Here is a 22,243-nt window from a genome sequence, read left to right as displayed (position 1 = left end):
TTTATGCTCCATAGAGACTGACTGCCCTTTTTCTTGCTTTGCCACATTTAGGGTGAATTCCTCACCATTATTTTCTAATTCACTGCTTTTTGTTTTCCACTTTCTAGTCTAGATTACAAACAATCTATTGAATTTATCCTTTTAATAACTGTAATTTTTTATTTCAAGGAATTTTTGTTTTTTTGTGTGTCTTTTTGTTCTTTTTCATCATTTCTTGGTTTTTAATCTTTTTATTTTTATGGAGAGTGTTCCTTTATCTCTTTAGGATTCCCAAAATACCTCTATTTAAAATTATTTTCAGATTATTAATATTTTAATTTGGTATTGAGTAAATCCATCTTCCAACTGGTGATTTGATTGGCTGACTTTTTTTGATATTATGTTTTGCTCTGTGTTTGCAGTTTTGGTGTTCAGGCTCATCTTGAAAGAGTGGTTTGTCTCCCCACTTCTCTCTGAATATACCTATCCCTGTAGAGCAATTTTGTGATTGAACCCAACCAGGTTCCTAGGAACCCACATGCCCCAGTGATGTCGTATTAGGGCTAGGACACACTCAGTGGCTGGCTAACGGGCAGCCTGGCGTGGAGCCCGTGGAGCTGTGTTGGCATCACTGTGCCTCCACTGGCATTCCACTAACTTGCTAGGGCTGCCGTAACAGAACGAGGTGACTTAGACAGCAGAAACCTCATTTCCTTGGAGTTCTGGAGGCTGACAGCGCAAGATCGAGGTGTCGGCAGGACTGGGCTTCTGAGGACCTCTCCTCCTGACTTGTAGATGGGCATCACCTCCAAATGTCTCCACACGATGCTCTTCTCTCTGTGATTGTCTGTGTCCTAATCTCTTCTTATAAGACAACAATCATGTTGGATGGGGCAGTCACCAATGATCTCCTTTAACTTTTTTTTTTTTTTTTAGAAAGAAAATAATTTTTTTTAATACCATCTCAATGAATATATAGTGACAATGACTGGTCCTAGGGGTTTAGGCTAAATCAACATGGTCAACATTATAAGATATTCTGAGAGTACACCTGTTAGTGCATAACAGGCAGGGCATTTTATATAAGCAATAACCTCAGAAAATATTCAACTGCAGCTCTTTTCAGCTTCCTTTCTTCAGCATGAAAAGCCTACATTGGCTCTGTTTTCAAGCAGAGAGACAGGCTTTAGTCCCCACATACATATAGACTCAGTCCCGTTATCCTGTGGGTACCAAGTTCCTGGTTGCTTCTGCCTGTTTTAAGACACACAGCCCAGCACAACTGCTCTCTGCCCCACTGACGTCTCTGTGCATAGAGATGATGTCTCTGTGCATAGAGATGGCTTCTCAACAGAGATGACTTCCCTACAGAGATGACTGCCTTGTTTTGAGCATAGCTGTAATTTTCATCTTTCTCTTATTTCATTTTATCTATCATTTTCATGTTTGGATTGCAGCTGAGAGTTATTAAGGTATATTTAATAGCACAATTTTAATGAAGTTCCAAAAAATATTTTTTAAAGAGAAAAATAAATTTTTTGTAAATATCAAACCTTCACAGGAAGTACAAATGTGATCATTTGATCAAGTCTGTGATTAGAATTATATCAGACATTTCACCAAACTAATATGATTACTGATAAATATGGTAGGTTAATTAACTGGAATCCAACAATGTTCTTTCAAATATACATCCAGCTTGTCTAAATACATAGCAATACAAAGTAAAAATTTTCAAGCATAGCCCAACTTTTAAACATTGCAAGATGCAGTCAATTATTTTACAATGTGATTAACTGGGCACAAATAATTTTTAAAGGTTTGAATTATTTATGCTAATAGAGGGGGCATTGACAAGGGTAGTGCAAGAATGGTAAATTATAAATAATTTATATTTGTTTGGCCCTATATTTCTGTAATTTAATCCAGGTGTTTGATGTGCTGGGAGTTTACACTATTTCCATTCAAATGATAAAAACACATTCTGAATATCTGATTTGGAAAATTCCCCAGCTTCCCATCTTGTTTTATCCCTTGCCAAAGTCTTTCCTGTTACTGATTCCATGCTCGGGAGAGATGCTGGATGGTTCTGCCTGACTCACATCTGGAGCTCACCTTATCTCTCGCTAAGCTCACCCGTGGGCTGACTCACATCTCCCTTAAGGAGCATATTGGCAGGCAATGATGTGTTTGGCTTCCATGGTTTCATGCAATGTCTGACCCTAGGAGGGAGAGAAAGAAGTGTTCTAAAGTGCTGCAGAGGTTATATGTAGACTAACTCAACAGAGGTGAGAGCTCATATATCCTCTGTGAATAATTCACAGAGGATTCACGAAGGGGCAAATTCATTCATAGACTTGACTATTATATTGCTGAGAGTTTACCATGATGCTTTTGACAAAGACTTCAAATTGTTATCAACCTGCTCCAGTTTACTCGAGCAATGAAGACAAAAAGACAAGTGAATAAAATCATACGCTGAACTAGTCTGGTGACTAAACATTACACAGCCTCTGACATGGTTTGACGTCTTCTGCTCACAAACCACTGATAGGCACCGCTTGCACACAGAAGAGTGAATCTGCCTGACGCTCTCAAACTGCACAACCTCCGACCCTGGTCTACAGAATGCACACATATGGTCTGTGCCTGTGTGTGCTCAGTCACTCAGCTGCGTCCGACTCTTTGCAACCCCATGGACTGTAGGAAATACAGTTCACTTTTTTGCAAATCCATTTAGAGATCATTCCACTTGCCAGAATTATTCTAGGTGCTGAGACCCAACAGTGCATAGGACCAGCTTCCAGTCTGGGAGGTGCTCAGACTTTGGTGTTCACGTTTTTTCCAGTTGAAACATGAACAAACATTTGGATCCATTAATAAAAGAGCAACCTATGCAATACTTTCCAAAAAAAAAAAAGTTTACCCAGTGCTTTGAGATCTAAATTTTTTAATTTCAGTTGCCTTATGCATGTGGACAAAACTGATGAGAAAATGTTGAAAAGGAAAATGAGCTTCAACTTTTCTAATGTAAAATAACTATTTTTTCCATAATCTGTTTTATTATTCAACACTTTGCCAATAATTTACCATAATAAAAATGTGCTATAAAAACATTTCACATGGAAATTGGCTTCTGAAGTTTAAAAATGCACAGCCAAGTTTAAGAATGGGCTGACTAAAGTTTGCATGGAAATTTTTTGTGGTTCTGAAATTGTGTATGTGAATTCAAAGCTGACTTGCAATTAATAATATTTTAGGATATTATGTAAACAAAAATTTCTGAAAAATACATGGCTTTGGCATCCCAAACTTTCTCCAAATATTTAAAATTAAGGTTTAACTCGGTGTTTTTCAAACACTGAGATGTTTTTAGTCTTCTGCTTGAGGATCACTTGCTCATGTTACTAGGTTCAATATCAGGCCTTATGACTCAGAATCTTCACATCAGTACTGAATCCCAGACTTTACATTTGAAATAAACTGTGCAGATGATTGTAACACATACTAAAGTTTAGATCTCCTGTCTTAACCTTATCATGTCTGAAGACAATCAGCTGCTTTTAAAAACTGTCTTCTGGCTTATATAATTAACATTGTCTTATTAATTAAAAAAAAGTTAAATTCATTTTAGGCAATGGACAAACACCAAAGGAAATATGCATTACTGAAGGTTCCTTTCCATCCTGAAGGATAGTTCACACGCTGTGAAAAATGGCTGCCTAACCTCTTCCAGGTTTTCCCAAGGCTGATTAAATCTAATAGTTCAATTTGGCAAATATGGTTTTGTAAACTAATAGTGGCATTAAGGTTTAAAAACATAGCACTATTTTCCCTTGACTTGTATAATAAAAAGGGAAAGGATCTTTACTATATATACATTTAACTACAGTGATTAAGGTTATAACTCATCTGTTTTTAGTCAGTTACATTCCTTTGTAACCCAAATAAATCTGGGAGTCCCAGGTAGCACTATTTACACAGAGAATTATATTCAAAGAAAAGTGTACAGCCAACAAATAACTTAAAAATTATTTCCGAGGACTTTCCTAGTGGTCCAGTGGTTAAGACTCAGTGCCTCCACAGCAGCACGGATTTGACCCCGGCCAGGGAGCTCAGACCATGCAGGCCACACAGTGCAGCCCAAACAGAACAAAGCAAAACAAACAAGCAAAAACCCCGAAGACAGAAAGACGCAGACAGAGGATCTCAAAAGCACTCCAGTGTCTACCTACCGCCTTCATATCGTGTAAAAGGGGTCCTCTGATTAGGCTTCAGAAAGTTCTCCCTACATTCTCTAGTCCTTTGCCTGCCCTGAATAGTTATTGCACACCCTACACCATAAACTGGAAATTCCCTTTCCATCTCCAACCTAGCTAGCCTTCCCCTCTCTCTGCCTATTATTTAGACAGACCCTCTCTATTGTGCAGACAGACACAGTCTCTGGGCTTGCCCTCCGTTTTCTCTTCACTTGGATTTCTCTCGCTAATCTCTTGATCACTGTAAGTCAGAAGCTCAGAACTGGATTGACAGATGCTCTCTATTACTCACTTCTAATGGGAATAATTAGGAACTGACTGAAAATATGATTGCACACCTGGAAGCTCTGATGGTGGTTTTAGATGTTAAAATCCCATTTCAATCAATATGCTCTGAATATTATTGTTACCAAGTGAAACTTCAGCTGTGCGAGTTCCATGAACTAAAAAATATTTTCATTTTTGTAATTTTGGCACCTAGTACGTGATATAAAATCTTGTGGTCTACAATTTCAATATCTACTATGAAATGTGATATATAATTAAAACCGGCATGCTACACAGTATATATTCATTGCTGATTCCAGACCACAGCAAAAACATTTTCATGTTAATGTTGGTACGTTCACAGTTAAATGTGATTTAAACACTATGGTACCATATATGGATCTCAGATTTTTTGCCACAGGGAAATTTTTATTACATGCTTTGTCTTCAATTTACTTTAACAACACTTAATAATAATACATTGTATTTATGTAGCACCTTTTATCCAATGATCCCAAGCACAATATAAACATTAATTCTTAAAACTCTGGAAGATCAGTATTTTTAAACTCATTAAAATTTTTAATAAAAATATAAATGCATGCTATGGCTGAAGCTAACATATTAAATGGCTTGCTTAGCTAGAGAATAGAAGCTTTACAGCTTTTGCTCCTGGATTTTGAAATTCAGTGTTTATTAAAAGTGAAACAAAGGTTTTTTTTTTTTTTTCCTGATTTCAAGGTAATATATATTCCTTGTAGAAAAGTCTGGAAAGTAGTTAAAAATATGAAGAATATAAAAATTGGTCACAATCCTATAGTATAGATGTAAACATGCAATATTTGACATATTTTCTATAAATATTTACATGCTTATACACAAATATATTTGATTATTAATAAGTATATGTGCTTTACCAGCTAATATTACATTTAAAGCATTTTCTAATATTTTAAAAGATTTTTGAAAATAATTATTTTTCAGTGATTACATATTAAACACTAGGTTATTTTGGATATTTAGGATCTTTTTGGATATTTAAGTTATTCCAGATCTCCAAGATTATGTAATCTGTAATGACCATTGCTGTTCAAAGCATCTTTATCTTCTCCTCTGTTTATTCCCTTAGGATAGATATTTTTGGATATTTAAGTTATTCCAGATCTCCAAGATTATGTAATCTGTAATGATCATTTCTATGCAAAGCATCTTTATCTTCCCCTCTGTTTATTTCCTTAGGATAGATTTTGAAAGTCGAATCAGTGTGTTAAATGGCATTAAAAAACTTTAGCTATCTATTAATATATGTGTTTAGAAATTAGTTTCCAAAAGATATTATTGTTTTACTAAACTATTTGTTCAATCTTTTATTTACAAAGTTAAAACTGGGTTTAAAACTTCCAATAAAATAAACTGAAACTAAAAAAAAAGCAAAGAAAATAACATCATAGTAATTAAGAGCATCAGCTTTGGGGTTAGTCATTCTAGGTTTGAATTTTACCTATGTGACTCTAGACCAAAAATTTTCCGAGTCTCAATTCCACACCTATAAATTTATAGTTTTAAGCTTTAAGCTTAGAGTTGTAAGTTGTAAGCTTTAAGTGAAATGAGATATATAAAATAGTCAGAACAACTTCTGGAAATTTCTCAGTGGTTAAATGTCTCATCCATTTCCATGCTTTAATATGTATTCAGATGCTGACAGATGACAACAATATAGCCCTGTTTTCTGACCTGTATATTCAGTTCTTTACTTGACATTTATATTTAGATGTATCATAGGCACCCCAGTCATAAAGCTTCTCAAACAGTAATATTTGGTATATTTTCTCCAAGTTTTGTTTACATGCATGTATGTTTTGTCTTACAAAATTATATCATTATTATACGTATTTTTCAAAGTTCTGCAGAGAAACAGACAAATCTATATGTCTATATCTAGAGAAAAAGAGAAAAGGGGATTTTTACAAAGTTGGTCCATCTGATTGTGGGGGCTTTGCTAGTCCACTGTTTGAGGGGCAGTTTGGCAGACCAGAGACTCAGGGAGGCAGTAACGCTGCAGGTGGAGTCTGGAGGCAGAATTCTCTCTTCCTGGAGATCTCAGTCTCCTTGTCTTAAAGCTTTCAGCTGATTGGATGAGGCCCACATACACTGTGTAGAGCAATCTGCTTTTTCCAAAGTCTACTGGTTTAAACGTTAATCTCATCTAAAAAAATACTTTCCAAGCAATATCTAGACTGGTGTTGATCAAATATCTGGATACTATGACCTAGGCAAGTTGACAGAAAATTAAATGTCTCACTAAATAAATATTAAATGACTCCTTGGGTCTGCCCTGGTGGTTCAGAGGTTAAAGCCTCTGCCTGTAATGTGGGAGACCTGGTTTTGGTCCCTAGGTCCAGAAGATCCCCTGGAGAAGGAAATGGTAACCCACTCCAGTATTCTTGCCTGGAGAATCCCACGGATGGAGGAGCCTGGGGGCTACAGTCCATGGGTTGGGGGCTACAGTCCATGGGTCGTAAAGAGTCAGTCACAACTTCACTTTCACTTTCACTTTTAAACAATCTTCCCATTTGTCTAGTCAAGGCTATGGTTTTTCCAGTGGTCATGTATGGATGTGAAAGTTGGACTATAAAGAAGCTGAGTGCTGAAGAATTGATGCTTTTGAACTGTGGTGTTGGAGAAGACTCTTGAGAGTCCCTTGGACTGCAAGGAGATCCAACCAGTCCATTCTGAAGGAGACCAGTCCTGGGTGTTCTTGGAAGGAATGATGGTGAAGCTGAAACTCCAATACTTTGGCCACGCGATGTGAAGAGCTGACTCACTGGAAAAGACCCTGATGCTGGGAAAGATTGAGGGCAGGAGGAGAAGGGGACGGCAGAGGATGAGATGGTTGGATGGCATCACTGACTCAATGGACATGCGTTTGGGTAAACTCCAGGAGTTGGTGATGGACAGGGAGGCCTGGTGTTCTGCAGTCCGTGGGGTCGTAGAGTTGGACACAAGTGAGCGACTGAACTGAACTGAACTAAATAATCTTCCAGGGCTTCCCCAGTAGCTCAGTGATAAAGTCTGCAAAGCATGAGATGCAAATTTGATCCTTGGTTTGGGAAGAACCCCTGGAGGAGAAAATGGTACCCCACTCCAGTGTGCTTGCCTGGGAAATCTCATGGACAGAGGAACCTGGTGGGTTGCAGTCCATGAGGTTGCAAAGGAGTCAGGCACAATTTACTAAACAATACTGCGTAATCTGATGCCTTTTGCAGCTTTCCCTATCTCATTACATGCTTTCACAATTTATCTAGTTGTATAAGCCAGGTGCCTGCAATTGATAGTCTTCTCTCTTGTCATCATGTAAATCCGTCATGAAGTTTTATTTTGCAGGATTATTTCACTTTGTAAATGTTGCCCCATCCACCTTCTTGTCTTTTCTCCCTCTCATCCCCTTGTCCAAGCCACCACTGCCTCTAGTCTGGGCCATTGTGCTGGTTCCACTTTTTTCCTGCCTATTCTCAACCTGGCAAGCAGAGTCATCTCTAAAAATCCAAATTTCTACTTTACAACTTTCCTCTCTCTCTAGGAATAAAACCGGACTCCTTACCATTACTGACATACGAGGCAACGTCTGCTCTGGGCCCCTGTCCGCCCCTCTGAACACGGTCCCAGGCCTTCTCCGTCTACTCACTCTCTCTCCAGCACTGCTGTGTGTTTGGTTCTTGGGGACTGCCTCAGCTTTTAATGCTTCCTGACCTTTGCATACGTTCTTTCTCCTGCAGATTCCCTTCTTCCCTAATTCTTTGTGTGCCCAAGGCCTTCATATTCAAAAGTCTTCCTAGTTTAAAGTTTCCACAGAAGCAGCCTTCCCTGAATACTCTCCCTAGAGTTATTCTTTGTATAGGACCTTGTCCTTTTCCCCATGTGAGTAGCCACAATGTATTATAAGCACATGTTTAGTTGTTATTAATAATTGAACATCTCTCAGACTACTCTATAACGTCCGTGAAGGCAGTGTGGACCATGGTTACTTGATTCCGAGGGAACATCCATTGTCTAAAATGCTGCCTGCAAGAGGAAGGCATTTTGTCAGTATTACATAGATGAAAGAATGAATACATTTTACTTAATATGAAAGAGCTGCTACTTTTTATAATTTATTATGGTTAAAATTATGATTGTAATTATTTTTTATTGGTTAAAGTAGGTTGCAGACAGCGACTGCAGCTATGAAATTAAAAGATGCTTACTCCTTGGAAGAAAAGTTAAGACAAACACAGACAGGGTATTAAAAAGCAGAGATAGCACTTTGCCAAAAAAAAAAAAAAGTCTGCGTAGTCAAGGCTATGATTTTTCCGGTAGTCATGTTTGGATGTGAATGTTGGACCAGGAGGAAGCCTGAGCACCAAAGAATTGATGCTTTCTAGTTGTGGGGCTGGAGAAGAATCTTGGGAAATTCTTGAAGTGCAAGGAGATCAAACCAGTCCATCCTAAAGGAGATCAATGCTAAATATTCATTGGAAGGACTGATGCTGAAGCTGAAGCTCCAGTACTTTGTCCTCCTGATGGGAAAAGCCAACTCACTGGAAAAGCCCCTGATGCTGGGAGGGATTGAGGGCAGGAGGAGAAGGGGACGACAGAGGATGAGATGGCTGGATGGCATCACCCACTCAATAGACATGAGTTTGAGCCAGCTCTGAGAGATACTGAAGGACAAGGAATCCTGCTGTGCTGCAGTCTGTGGGGCTGCAAAAAGTAGGACATGACTTAGCAATTGAACAACAAGAGTGGGTTGAACGGTGGCCCTAAAGAGGTATGTCCGTGTCCTAATTCCCAGAATCTCTGAAAAGGGTCTTTGCAACGTAATCAGGTTAAGAGTTGAGAGATGAGACCATCCTGGGCTACTGAGGTAGGCCCCAAGTCCAATGACAAATGTCTTTATGAGAGACCGAACACACAGGCACAGAGATACGTCCATGTGAAAACGAAGGCGGAGATTGAAACGATGCGTCCACAAAGACTGCTGAGAGCCACCAGAAGCTGAGACAGCCAGGGAAGGACTGCCTCCCAAGGTGTCAAGATCGGGTGTGGACCTGCTGACGCTCAATCCCGGACTGGCCCGCAGAACTGTGAGAAAATGCATTTCAGCTGTGTTAAGCCGTGCAGTTTGCGGTGATTTGTTACAGCAGCCCCAGGAAATGAATATAGTGGTGCAGGGTCTACTGTTAAAGACGTCAAAGGCTTCTGCATTCTGGAAGACTGGCGTTTTGAAGTTTTCAGCAATCTTTTAGTATAAGAATGTTCATATCATTCTTAGAAGTGTTATCTCTGTAAAATTCTGACATTGCTAATTTAGAATACATACCACTGCATTGTAATACTCATTGTTATCACCGCACATACACACAATCCACAATTTATTTGCTGAGATGAATGGATGTTTGCGTTTTTAAATTTTTCTACATCAGTGATTCATACTTTTACAGATTTTTTCCCCTTAAAATAAATGCACCACAAATCATTATGAAATGGGTTTCACTTTTCACTGTGCATAAGGGGAATTTTAAACGTATTTAGCTATAAATTGTAATGAAACAATAATTATCAGTATTTTATACTACAAGGACTGATGGTGAAGCTGAAACTCCAATATTTTGGCCACCTCATGTGAAGGGTTGACTCATTGGCAAAGACCCTGATGCTGGGAGGGATTGGGGGCAGGAGGAGAAGGGGACAACAGAGGATGAGATGGCTGGATGGCATCACGGACTCAATGGACATGAGTTTGGGTGAACTCCAGGAGTTGGTGATGGACAGGGAGGCCTGGCGTGCTGCATTTCATGGGGTCGCAAAGAGTCAGACATGACTCAGCAACTGAACTGAACTGAACTGAATACTTACAGGAATGTAAGGTTAGTATTTTTACTAATTGTACAAGTGAGAAAATGAAGATTAAGTAACTTGCAAAGCCACAGAACTAGTAGGCAACAGTGGGTGGCGCTTGGATAATGGCCTATTTATTCTGTATTCTTAACTAGGTTGCATTGCCTTCTCCGATTCTTGACTAAGACACCATAAACTAGGTGATGGGTATGCTACGCTCCTTTTATAACTAATCAGAAGTGGTAGCCATTCTTTTTAACTGGCTAGAAACAATGTAATAGGTGTTTTGTAAGAATCCCTAAGCATGAAGCACTTACAGAATTTCCAATAGAAGAAAAATTTTAGGACCTTCCTCTTGAATTGAAGCCAGCCTAGGAGATAAAACTACTTGCTGTGTACGGATGTACGGTGGACTCTGAACTTGTAAGATGTGACTCACTTCAAACAGAGGAACACTTAAATCTGATTCAGTGATCTGGGCTCATTATACAGTTTTATTCAACTGATTAGCTTTATATATTTGTACAGAACATCATCTGTTCTGTGAAGGGGGTGGAGCTCGGAGAAATTGTGCCAGTAGTATAATGTGGGCTGCTAAAGAGCCTCACATCATGCTGAGTCTGCCCTGATCAAGGCTGAAGAGCCCAAAGGTAGGCGTGTGAGAGCCTGCCACCTTTCTAGCCACTGACATTCTCTAATCATTATGCTTTTCTAATGGTTGGAGCAGTAACCTCAACTTGCCAATATGGAGACTCTTACCCGGAGAAAAGATTTTGATTTGTGTTCAGATTCTCACTCTGTTACTGACAAGCCATCTAACTTTGAGCAGATTAAACAACTTCTTTGAATGTTGGTTTCATCTTTAGCATACTGATGAAAACAATACCCTGGTATTGTTAAAAAAAAAAAAGGCCCAAGCAGATAATGCATTGCCTATTTATGTATTCAGTTCATGTTAATTTCACTCTTTAAATCATTCAGGCACTGTGTTTTGAACACCTGCTATGTGCCAGTCAGAAAGAAAGGATCACTAATTGACTTGATGTCAGGTGATATAAAAATCTGATCGAAAGTTTTTAGAGGTAGCCACCTTTCCTTTCGCTATCATCACCCACCCAGTTCAGGCGAAGTCTGAGAAAATGAACTCAGTGGCTTCAGTGAGAGACTGACCTGATGGAATGCCATCTGCAGTGTCAGAGCCCTCTCTCTTACAAGCCACCAGTGGGCTGCGGGACCAGCTGCTGTGGGTGCTCAACATCACTTTGTCAGGGATGCTTCTTGACTACTGTCAGATCTTAGGGAAGGCTAAGTGGATGGGAACTGTCTGTGTAGGCCACATTATGTAGGATCAGAGACGGGGCTATAAAGCACCTAACCACACCAATGGAATGGAATTGGAAATGGTAACTGAAGACACTGGCTGGCTTTATGCTCTGATAGAATTTTTGCCTTAATGTTCTTCTGGTCAATGTGTTGGCTAGCTATAATTCCAACCCTCTATTTTGACTAAATCATAGGATTACATCTTCTTTAGTTACACACATAATAATGGCCAAAACAAAAATATTTACATAAATGACTGAAACTGGGACAAGAGGAAAGTCAAAATCTATAAAATCTAAATAGGTATATATTACTAGCAGGTATAGAGTTGGCTTGTCAAAGATATCAATTGAATGAGTGATGTATATAATTAATGAAACAAGAAATAAGACGCCTGTCCTCTGGGAGCTTGCAACATAATATTGGCATGAGGAGAGTCTCATAAACATATATGCAGCCAACAATAACTTTCGCAAGGGTAATGAGTGTTATTAGAATGATAGGATAAAGGCAACGTGAATCTGGGAAGGCTTCATGGAAAATGTGAGTTTTGAATAAGGTTTTTAATGTTTTGAAAGAATAAGGCTTGGCAGAAAGATTGTTTTGGGGCAACACAGGCAATGAGAATGTCCTAGGCAATCCCGTCTTCTCATTTCACATTTATATCAATTCTACATCTCTAGGCTACATCACAACTTCAAACATTTCTTTTTTGTTGAGTATTTTCAAGTGTGCATATGCATACAAGTAGATCCAATTGCCCACCTGTATGTTTACTTGTCTTCTTTGGAAGATTCCCATTGAAACCTATTTAAAGCAAAATTCATCAATATTCAGCTCCCCCGTCCACCCCTACTGTTCCATACTGCCTGGATGTGTGCATGCTCAGTGGTGTCCGACTCCTTGCAACCCCAAAGACTGCAGCCCACCAGGCTCCTCTGTCCATGGGATGCTCCAGGCAGAAGATGGAGTGGGTTGCCATTTCCTTCTCCAGCTGCCTTGATAAAGCTTATTGATTTTAATGCAGAAGTACTTCTATTAACTATCTATCTTCTCCACCCTCACAGCAAGTTCCTAGTTCAAATCACCTGCAGGAACCTCCAAATGTCTCTAGTCATCACTCTTATCCCCTCCAGTTCATTTTTTACCTTTCATTTAGAGTGATTTACAGATAGAAGTCTGATCATACTACTTCTCTGCTTAGAACTATTCATTGTCTTTCCATTACTAGTAGGTTAATAGCCAAACTTCTCACCAGGAACTTAGATATTTGCCCCACAGTACCAGCTCATCTGCCCCTTCAGCCTTCCTTTAGCGTCATGTCCAGTTAAACTGGCTCTGTTCCAGTGTCATGGGCCGCCATCTTTCTCTTCTCTGATATTTCGGGAATGCTCTTCCGTTTACTTGAATAAGCAGTTGGGAAGATCCGTTTACTCAGAAATAGATAATTAAAGACTGTGATAAGGGCAGTAGAAAAAAAGAACAGGGTATGATAAGAAAATCTAATTAGAATGGAGGCTGGAAGAATCTTCTGAGTAGCTATGGGCTAGAGTGGGGTAAAGAACATTCCAGGAAAAGTGATTGAATGTCCAGTGTCAGAAGTAAAAAGAGGATTTTAAGTGAGGGGATACGGGAGGAAAAAACTAGTGCCAGAGTGGAGGCTGGAGAAGCAGGAGGGGGTCAGAAGATCAAGGATCCCTGATCAGCGCTGAGGTTTTCAGTGTGGGGACACAGCGCTTGCTCTGTGTGATGAGAAGATGGGGTCTGGAGAGTCTAGAAAGAGGGGCGTTCTTTTGTTGGCTTTCAGGACTAAAGCTGGGAGTTGTGCAGCTGTGGGAACAAGCAGGTGGCGGTGTGAACACACAAACCCCAAATTTTAGGAAGACTGGATTTTGGAGGCAGGCTGAAGAGGACCCCGCATTGACACTCGGGGTGCCCAGGTGGGTAATGGTGCCCCCTGACCACAGGAGACAAGCTTAAATGGGGCAAGGGTTTGAGACAGAGGCCACTGGGCTCAGCTTTGTCATTACTAGTTTGGGATCTTGGCAGATCACCAAGGAGAGTTATTTTGTAGATAACACAAAACACGTCATTAGAAGCAGGATTAGGGGTCAAGACCTGAGATACTGATCTGAGAGCCGTCTGTGCTCAGGGCGGAGTAGTTATGTTGCTCTGCCGTGGGCAAGCCAAGTGACAACATAGGATTCATGAGACCAGGTCAGCTGGGTTCGTGGGTTCTCATCAACAGTGCTTAGCTGCATCAGCACGGGGCAGAAGGCTGGAGGGTGCTGCCTGCAAAGGAAGGGAGAGTGGACAGAAGGGGGGAGAGAGAGAATGGGAAGCACAGCCAAGCCTAGCAGCCGATGCCAGGGCCCGTGTCAGGGAATACCTCCCGAGAAAATTGTGCGTTTCCCAGCTGGTGCAGTGGTAAAGAATGCACCTGCCAGTGCAGGACACTCAGGAGATGTGGGTTCCGTCCCTGGGTTGGGAAGATCCCCTGGAGAAGGGCATGGCTACCCAGTCCAGGATTCTCGCCTGGAGAACTCTATGGACAGAGGAGCCTGACGGACTACAGACTACGGAATCGCAGGAGTCAGACACAACTGAGCCAACACACACACACACACGCACACGCACACACAGATGCACACACACACGCACACACACGCACACACAGATGCACACACGCACACACGCACACACAGATGCGCACACACAGATGCACATACGCACACACAGATGCACATACGCACACACGCACACACAGACACACACACGCACACACGCACACAGATACGCACACACATGCACACACGCACACACAGATGCACACACGCACACACAGACGCACACACATGCACACACAGATGTGCACACACAGATGCACACACAAACACATGCACAGACGCACATGCACACAGATGCACACACGCACACACGCACACACGCACGCACACACACGCACACACACGCACACACACAGATGCACACACACGCAGACATGCACACACACACGCGCACACAGACGCACACACAGACGCACACACACACAGAAAACCTCGCTGCCATCAATACTTAGGAAAGCCTTGAACTGTGAAAGGAAGAACAAAGTACCGGAATCGGAGCTGAAAAGTCCATAGAGATGGGAAGAATGAGCGGGCAATGAGCTGGTTTTCTATGACGGGTGTCTGCGTGTGCGGATGTGTGTGTGTGAATGTGTGCGTGTGTGTGTCTGGAGCATTAGGGGAGGTGCTCTTTCCCTTCTTTCTGGCTGTGCGGCACGCAGCAGAATAGCTCCCTGACTGGAGACCGGGCCCTGCCCCCTGCAGCGGGAGCGCGGAGCCCTCACCACCCGGCTGCCAGGTAAGTCCCTTGGTTCCGTTCTGAGTGAGAATCTGGACATGGCGTTTGTTAGCGCAGTGCTCTTAGACAACTCACCACACCTTTCTGTATTTAAGCTTCCTTGACTTTAAATTAGAGAAGGGACTGCTATTCTCTGCAGTGGCCATGAACCTGAAATGAACCGAGGTACAAGAAACCGACCAGCAGAGCTGCAACCCCGTTCTGCCCCTCCAAGTTCCAGCAAGTCCTCAAGGGAGTGAGGACCCCTGATTGCCTCAGTTTCTGCGCTTGCCGCCCGCTGCGGTGGGAGCCCTCACGCTATTTCCCAAGGCCTCCTCATTTAGGAGGAGATCGGAAGCCATCTGCTTGACAACTTCATAGACTCTATTTCCATTAAAGAGATGATTGCCACGATTTTTGAATTCATGAGGGTTTCATCGACGCAGCGATGAGCATCAGTGTCCTTGATAGCTCTTTCATCTCGAGGTTACACAGAATAAGACTGCACCTGTAAACTCATTGTAATTTGCAGAGCTGTACATACCTTTGAAAAATGATTTGTAATTCTCACGGCTAGCTCTCAAAGTATTTTTTAAATGACTCTGAGCTGAACAAGGACAAGTCAACCATGGAAGGCTTTAAAGAGACACCTGACAGACACAGATATCACACATCTGTTTTGATAGTCACTGTGACCCTAGAAAGAGGTCTAATTCCAATGATCACAAATACATTTCACAAGGGCTTATACTTGATTTTTTTTCATGTCCCTCATATATTCTACAAAAATATGTTACTTTTGGAACTTTGCTTTCCTTGACTTAGGGGGAGAAAAAAAGTAAAAAAGATCTTAGATCTTTCTCTCTCTCTTTTTTTTTTTAAAAAAAAAAGATTCCAAAAGCACTTATAAACATAATAAAAAGGCAGAGATAATGTTATAAGGATTGCTACAAATGGATGCTCACTTATTTCTGACTACAGTCAAAAGATTCCAACTAATAATCCCCAAGTGGCTTTGCCAGAGCAAGTTTTATTTTTCTCCTGGGAACATTTCAAAATTCCACATTAGAAGGTGGCAAAATATATTTTACTTTTTAAAAATTGAGATCAGGGCAAAACCATATGCAAATGACAAAACCCACATCCTTGAATGATCAGAGCACCCGGGACATTTAAGCGGGAGGTACTGGAAGATTTGTTCTTATAGTGGGTGAGAATTGGGGTTCTCATGCTCTGTTGGGGCCAGGGGCTATATCTGACCTTCAGAGGTGAAAGTCTTTAACTAAAGATCCTTTAATAGGCCCAACGCAAAACTGTTGTGTTCACGCGTATCTTCAGAGAAGCACCAGGCTGCAGATTTTGGCTTTGCACATAAATCTCTGAGGTGGTCTCTCACCAGTATTTTATTCTGGGTTCTGTTATGTAAATATGTTGGAAGAATAATGAGAACTAGCAATAATTAACTGGTGCTTTTAAAGCAAATTTTTTTGCCTTGAATACTGTACTCATTCTTAGCAATAAATCGTACATGTTTAACTTGAAAAATATGGCTTGATCACTTCGTCTTCCTCTCAAAGTGGTAGCTTTGGATTTACTAACAATTAACAGCAATAACCACGGTAAAAAAATCATAAAAAATATAAAAAGGTCACCCACATAGAAACTTTTGTTTAGCTTATAGATTGTAATCAGTTGAAAGTAATTTTGCTCCTAAAAATTTTTTGGCTGACTCTGTTTTCCCCATGGCTTCTTTTGAATCTGTTTTTGTGTTGCTAGCTAAGAAATTCATTTAAAATGTGACATTATTTAAAGCATATGATACTAGCATGATTTGCTCTGAGGGTGTTAACCTAATTTTTAAAAATTTTAAATTCAGTTTTAATATCTCAGTGGTATTATGCTTTGTTAAAATTGCATTTCTGGAAAAAAACTCACTCATCTGTAACAGTTTAAACATGAACCCTTTACCCATATACTATATTAGCTGAGTAAAAAATGAATTTCCTTTTTACTGTTTTTCTTTTCAATACATCTTGTGAAATCATAAGAGAGTTCTGCAATTTATATAGGGAAATTTGGCTGCCATTTGCTTGGACTGTGACATATGACTATAATTTGTAACTTTCCTTCCAACACTTGGTTATTTGTTATCTGAATATCTGACTTTCAGAAGTATGAATTAGTGTATGAACAATGAAAAAGAAAAAAAGGTATTCTGTAATTCTCAGGGGTTTGAGAATTTTCTACCATCCTAGAAATATGGGCTGGGAATCAGTTAGGTACCGAATTTGTATTCTACCTATCTTAGTTATTTATATGACTCTATGTGACTTGCATTTCATTTGGTTTTCACATCTTTTTTATTTGTATGTTACTCGTTTTGCTTTGTGTCTGAGATTGTCCATGTCTTTGGCTGTTTCCAAATGCCTTTGAAACTTATCAAAATCACAACTTATTCTCTGGATGCATTTTCAAGAAAAATAGGTTAAAGGCATATAAGTCTTACAGAGTAGACTTATTGTTATTCCTTTAACAAATATTTATCAAGCCATTGCTATGTGTCAGTTACTGTACTGGGCACTGGGAACACAGACTTAAATGAGGCAGATATGGTTCTGTCTCAGTGAGCAAACAGTTTAGTAGCATGCGTGCTAAGGGGAGGGCTTCCAGGAGGAAGTAACTCCAACTTGTTACTTGAAGGATGCATAGGAATTCGTTAGACAAAAAGAGTTTAGGGTTTGGATGGGGCTAATGGATTGTTTAGAGGTTTGGGTTTTTTCCAGGAGAGCCCTACAAAGCAAGAAAGAGTAAGAGAGGACGAAAGGGGAAACAGCAAGGGAGTGATTATCATGATTTTTCAAGAATCAGTATGTTAAGGAGGACTGTGAACAGCAGTGTGTAAGTGTGAGGTTAAATACTAGAAGGAATGATCTGGAAACGTAGGTGATGTATTAAATGCATCACCCCACTCAAGATACGCAGAGCACACAAAAGGATTTTTGCGCACATTCTGTGTTCTCAGGGGGTTTAAAATCTTATGGGAGAAAATAAGTTTCTCATGGAGGGGAAGGGTTCACGGGCTATCTCTGCAGACTTCTGAAACACAAGGAACTTGGTTTGCAGTTTCTGAGTAAGACACTTCACAGAAACACGAGAGATATCGATAGCATCACTCCATCTTACAGATGAGGAAACTGAAGCTTATTACCTTGTCTCATGGAACTTTCCTGGTGGCTCAGTGGTAAAGAATTTGCCTGCCAATGCAGGAGATCCAGGTTTGATCCCTGGGGTGGGAAGATCCCTTGGAAAGGAAATGGCAACCCACTACATTATTCTTGCCTGGGAAATCTCATGGACATGGGGGTCTGGTGGGCTATAGTCCATGGGGTCACAAAGAGTAGTGAAAAGTAGAACACTGCTTAGCATTTAAACAATAGCAAACAACAGTGGATTGGAGGATAGTGTTCTGGTCAGAGGGAACAGCTTTGTTATGTGAAAGACTAGAGGTGACAGAGAGTATCAGGCTCTGAAAATTAAAATTAGCCCACACTGGTAGTGGAAGGAGAGCTTCAGAGACACAGTTAAGAGATATTTGGAATGTGATATTCAACAGAAATGGTAATTATTGATTGTATATGGGCTTGAGAGAGGTGAAAATCAAGGGTGACACCCTAATATATTATTAGAGCAATTGGATAGTTGAAGAGTACGTTAACTGGGAAAAAGGCAGGCAAAATTAACTTGGACATGGTGACTTTCAGCAGCACTAAAGAAACATAATATAACTCTAGGATATTTAGGTGGAGATGGATTAAGTAGACATGGAGTTCAGGAGAGAGATCTGGGCTGGATTTATACTGCTAGGATTCCTTAACATATAGATTTTTATTTGAAGCCATGGGAAGGGACTTGATAAAGAATTTGGGGTGTCAGTATAATTCACTGGAACTTAAGCCCGGATGATAATGTATAAAAGAGTTGGTTCAGATGCTTACAGAACGTCTGAAGTCCCTGCTTTGAGAGGCTGTGCCTTACTGAGCTAGAGCAAGTTGTCATCAAAGAGCGCGCCAGGACCACAGAGATCCTCTGGTGGTTCCTGCAAAGGTCCACATAAATAAGAACATTATAGAAACATAGTCTGAGCTTTGCTTTATGCTTCAGAGGGAAATCGCTCTCAAAGATGGAGAAACTGTGTGATTTGAACTGAAACCGAAAGATCCTACCGGACAGGTCCTTTATACTGCTGCTATACCAAGAGTTTCCTTTTAAGGGGATGTGCCTCACCCACAAGTGGGCTGTGGGAGCAGCCCCGGGTGGGCATGCAGCCCCTTCCTACAGACCTATCTGATTGGGCCAGGGTGGTCCTATCCCCAGCCAGTCCCCAAGCTGGCCAGTATCCTGGGAGATGGTTTGGCATGAAGAACTGCCTGAACAGGCAAAATGGTGATGAGCTGGGTCAGATGTTCGAGCTCAGGAATTTGAACTGGAGCATCTGGGGAGGGAATCAAGCAGTCGGTTTGGGGAGGGAGTATAAGCTGAGAAGAACCACAAGAAGAGGTCTTGTGGCAGCAAGAGAGATGAGTAAACCCGTGGTAAAAGTAAACAGAATTTATGAGCAAGCAGAAACTGAAAAAAATGAGAGAGAGGAGAGGGTGAGGTGGCTAATTAATAGTAGGGAGAACAGTAGATGAAGCTGGGAGGGAGCTGAGTCACCGCCAGAGAGGACAGCGACCAAGTCTTCCTAGCCAAGGGCCCGGAAGGTCAGCGGCCACTGCAGCCGTGTCGGATTTTTCTTATTCCTAAATATCCTCAACTTGGAGGATGTTTCACAAAACCCTTTTGTGTTGTTGAATACTCTTATAATAAGCTCCAATTAATTAAGGCACCAGAGTAAGTCTTTATTATTGGAACAAATTGCTTTACAAACAGAATCCTTCAACCTCAGAATTTCTTTGCAGGCTTGCCTGACATACAGCATGATGAAATACACCATTAGAAATGCATTTCTTTGAGCTAAGAAACGGGGGGCTCACGATTCTTTAGGAAAATGTAAATATGACTGAGTGGTATGCTATAGAAAGCCATTTTTCAACACAAAGAACAATTATTGAACCTCTATTACATGTTGAACACTGTGAGTGTGCATGTGTGTGTGTGTGTGCGCGCACGGAGATGGAGGCGGGGATGAGGGAAATGGTGGTAAGAAGTGTGAGGAATACTGAGTATGCATGAGAAAGGGTATTTTCATTTAGAAGCTTACAATTCAGTTAGAAATATATTTAGGACTAGGAAGGACTTGGAGATTATCTAAACTAGATTTGTAAATGCAAATGTCTACAGGGTTTGGTTAAGGATATTGTGAGTGAAGCGGGCTGAATGGGAGCTGTGTGGCGCTGCAGAATGCCATCCCATCCAGTGTGGTCTTTGGGCAGGTCTGTCTCATGCTTGCACATCTAATTTTTCAAGAGAGGCTCAATTTTTATGTTTAAAAAAGTCCAAATTTTAAGTATGTATTAATTCAGATGACTATTGTATCTACTACTGTGGGCAAGAGTCCATTAGAAGAAATGGAGTAGCCCTCATAGTCAACAAAAGAGTCCAAAAAGCAGTACTTGGGTGCAATCTCAGAAACAACAGAATGATCTCAGTTCATTTCCAAAGCAAACCGTTCAATATCATGATAATCCAAGTCTATGCCCCAACCTCTGATGCTGAAGAAGCTGAAGTTGAACAGTTCTATGAAGACCTACAAGACCTTCTATAACTAACACCCACAAAAGATCTCCTTTTCATCACAGGGGACTAGAATGCAAAAGTAGGAAGTCAAGAGATACCTGGAGTAACAGACAAGTTTAGCCTGGGAGTACAGAATGAAGCAGGGCAAAGGCTAACAGAGTTTTGTCAAGATAATGCATTGGTCATAGCAAAGACCGTCTTCCAATAATAAAAGAGACTGTTCTACACATGGACCTCACCACGTGGTCAATACTGAAATCATACTGATGATATTCTTTATAGCTAAAGATGGAGAAGTTTTATACAGTCAGCAAAAACAAGACTGGGAACTGACTCAGATGGCTCAGATCATTAGCTCCTAATTGTAAAACTCAGGCTTAAATTAAACAAAGTAGGGAAAACCTCTAGGCCATTCAGGTATGACCCAAATCAAATTCCTTGTGATTATACAGTGGAGGTGATGGATAGATTCAAGGGATTAGATGTGATAGACAGAGTGCCTGAAGACCTATGGACGGAGCTTCACAACACCGTACAGGAGGCGGTGACCAAAACCATTCCCAAGAAAAAGAAATGCAAGAAAGAAAGTGGTTGTCTAAGGAGGCTTTACAAAGATCTGAGAAAAGAAGAGAGGCAGAAGGCAGGGGAGAAGAGGAAATATATACCCAAGTGAATGCAGAGTTCCAGAGAAAAGCAAGTGGACAAAGCAAAGAAGGAGAGGAAAACAATGAAATGGAAAAGGCTGGAAATCACTTTAAGAAAAGTGGAGACATCAAGGGAACATTTCATGTCAGGAAGGGCACAATAAGAGACAAAGCAGAAGAGATTAAGAAGAGGTGGCAAGAATACATCAAGAGAGAGGAAAACAAGAGCCTTTGGAGTGACCAAAAAAACAAAACAAAACAAAACAAAACAAAACTACAGGCTGCATTTAGATCTCAGGTGAGCAGTTTATGATCTCTGTTCCAGACTCATGAGTTTCAAAAGGTTTAAACACTCAGAACCTTCTTGCCAAATAAAATCTATGCCTACATCTAGCATGTAAAAAGGCAGAAGTATTGAGGTTGAAACTGCGAGAGGGAATAGAGAACCCTGCTATCCTCCTAGCCTCATCTTCCCCTTCTGCCCAATCAGGCCAAAGGGAGCGTGACCAATCTTGAAAACCACTGAGGTAGTTGAATTCCTCAGGTTTACAGCTGAGGGACAGGGGAGATACGAGAATTAATGGCCCAAGATAATAATACTTACTCAGTTATGTAGATGATGCCCAGTTTATCACTATGGAGGGTGACCTGGTACAAAGAAGATGAAGTATTCTGGTTTTAGAGCCACTGGTCTGGATTTGAGCTCACTTCTTAAGAGCAAATTTAAGAAAGTGGCATTTAGTTCCCTATCCCATGGGAATGATAAGTACTATTACTTCAAAATCACTGAAGATGGTGACTGCAGCCATGAAATTA

Source organism: Ovis aries, chromosome 5 (assembly GCF_016772045.2).
Source record: "Ovis aries strain OAR_USU_Benz2616 breed Rambouillet chromosome 5, ARS-UI_Ramb_v3.0, whole genome shotgun sequence".
Classification (NCBI taxonomy): domain Eukaryota; kingdom Metazoa; phylum Chordata; class Mammalia; order Artiodactyla; family Bovidae; genus Ovis; species Ovis aries.
Note: the sequence above shows the minus strand (reverse complement) of the source record.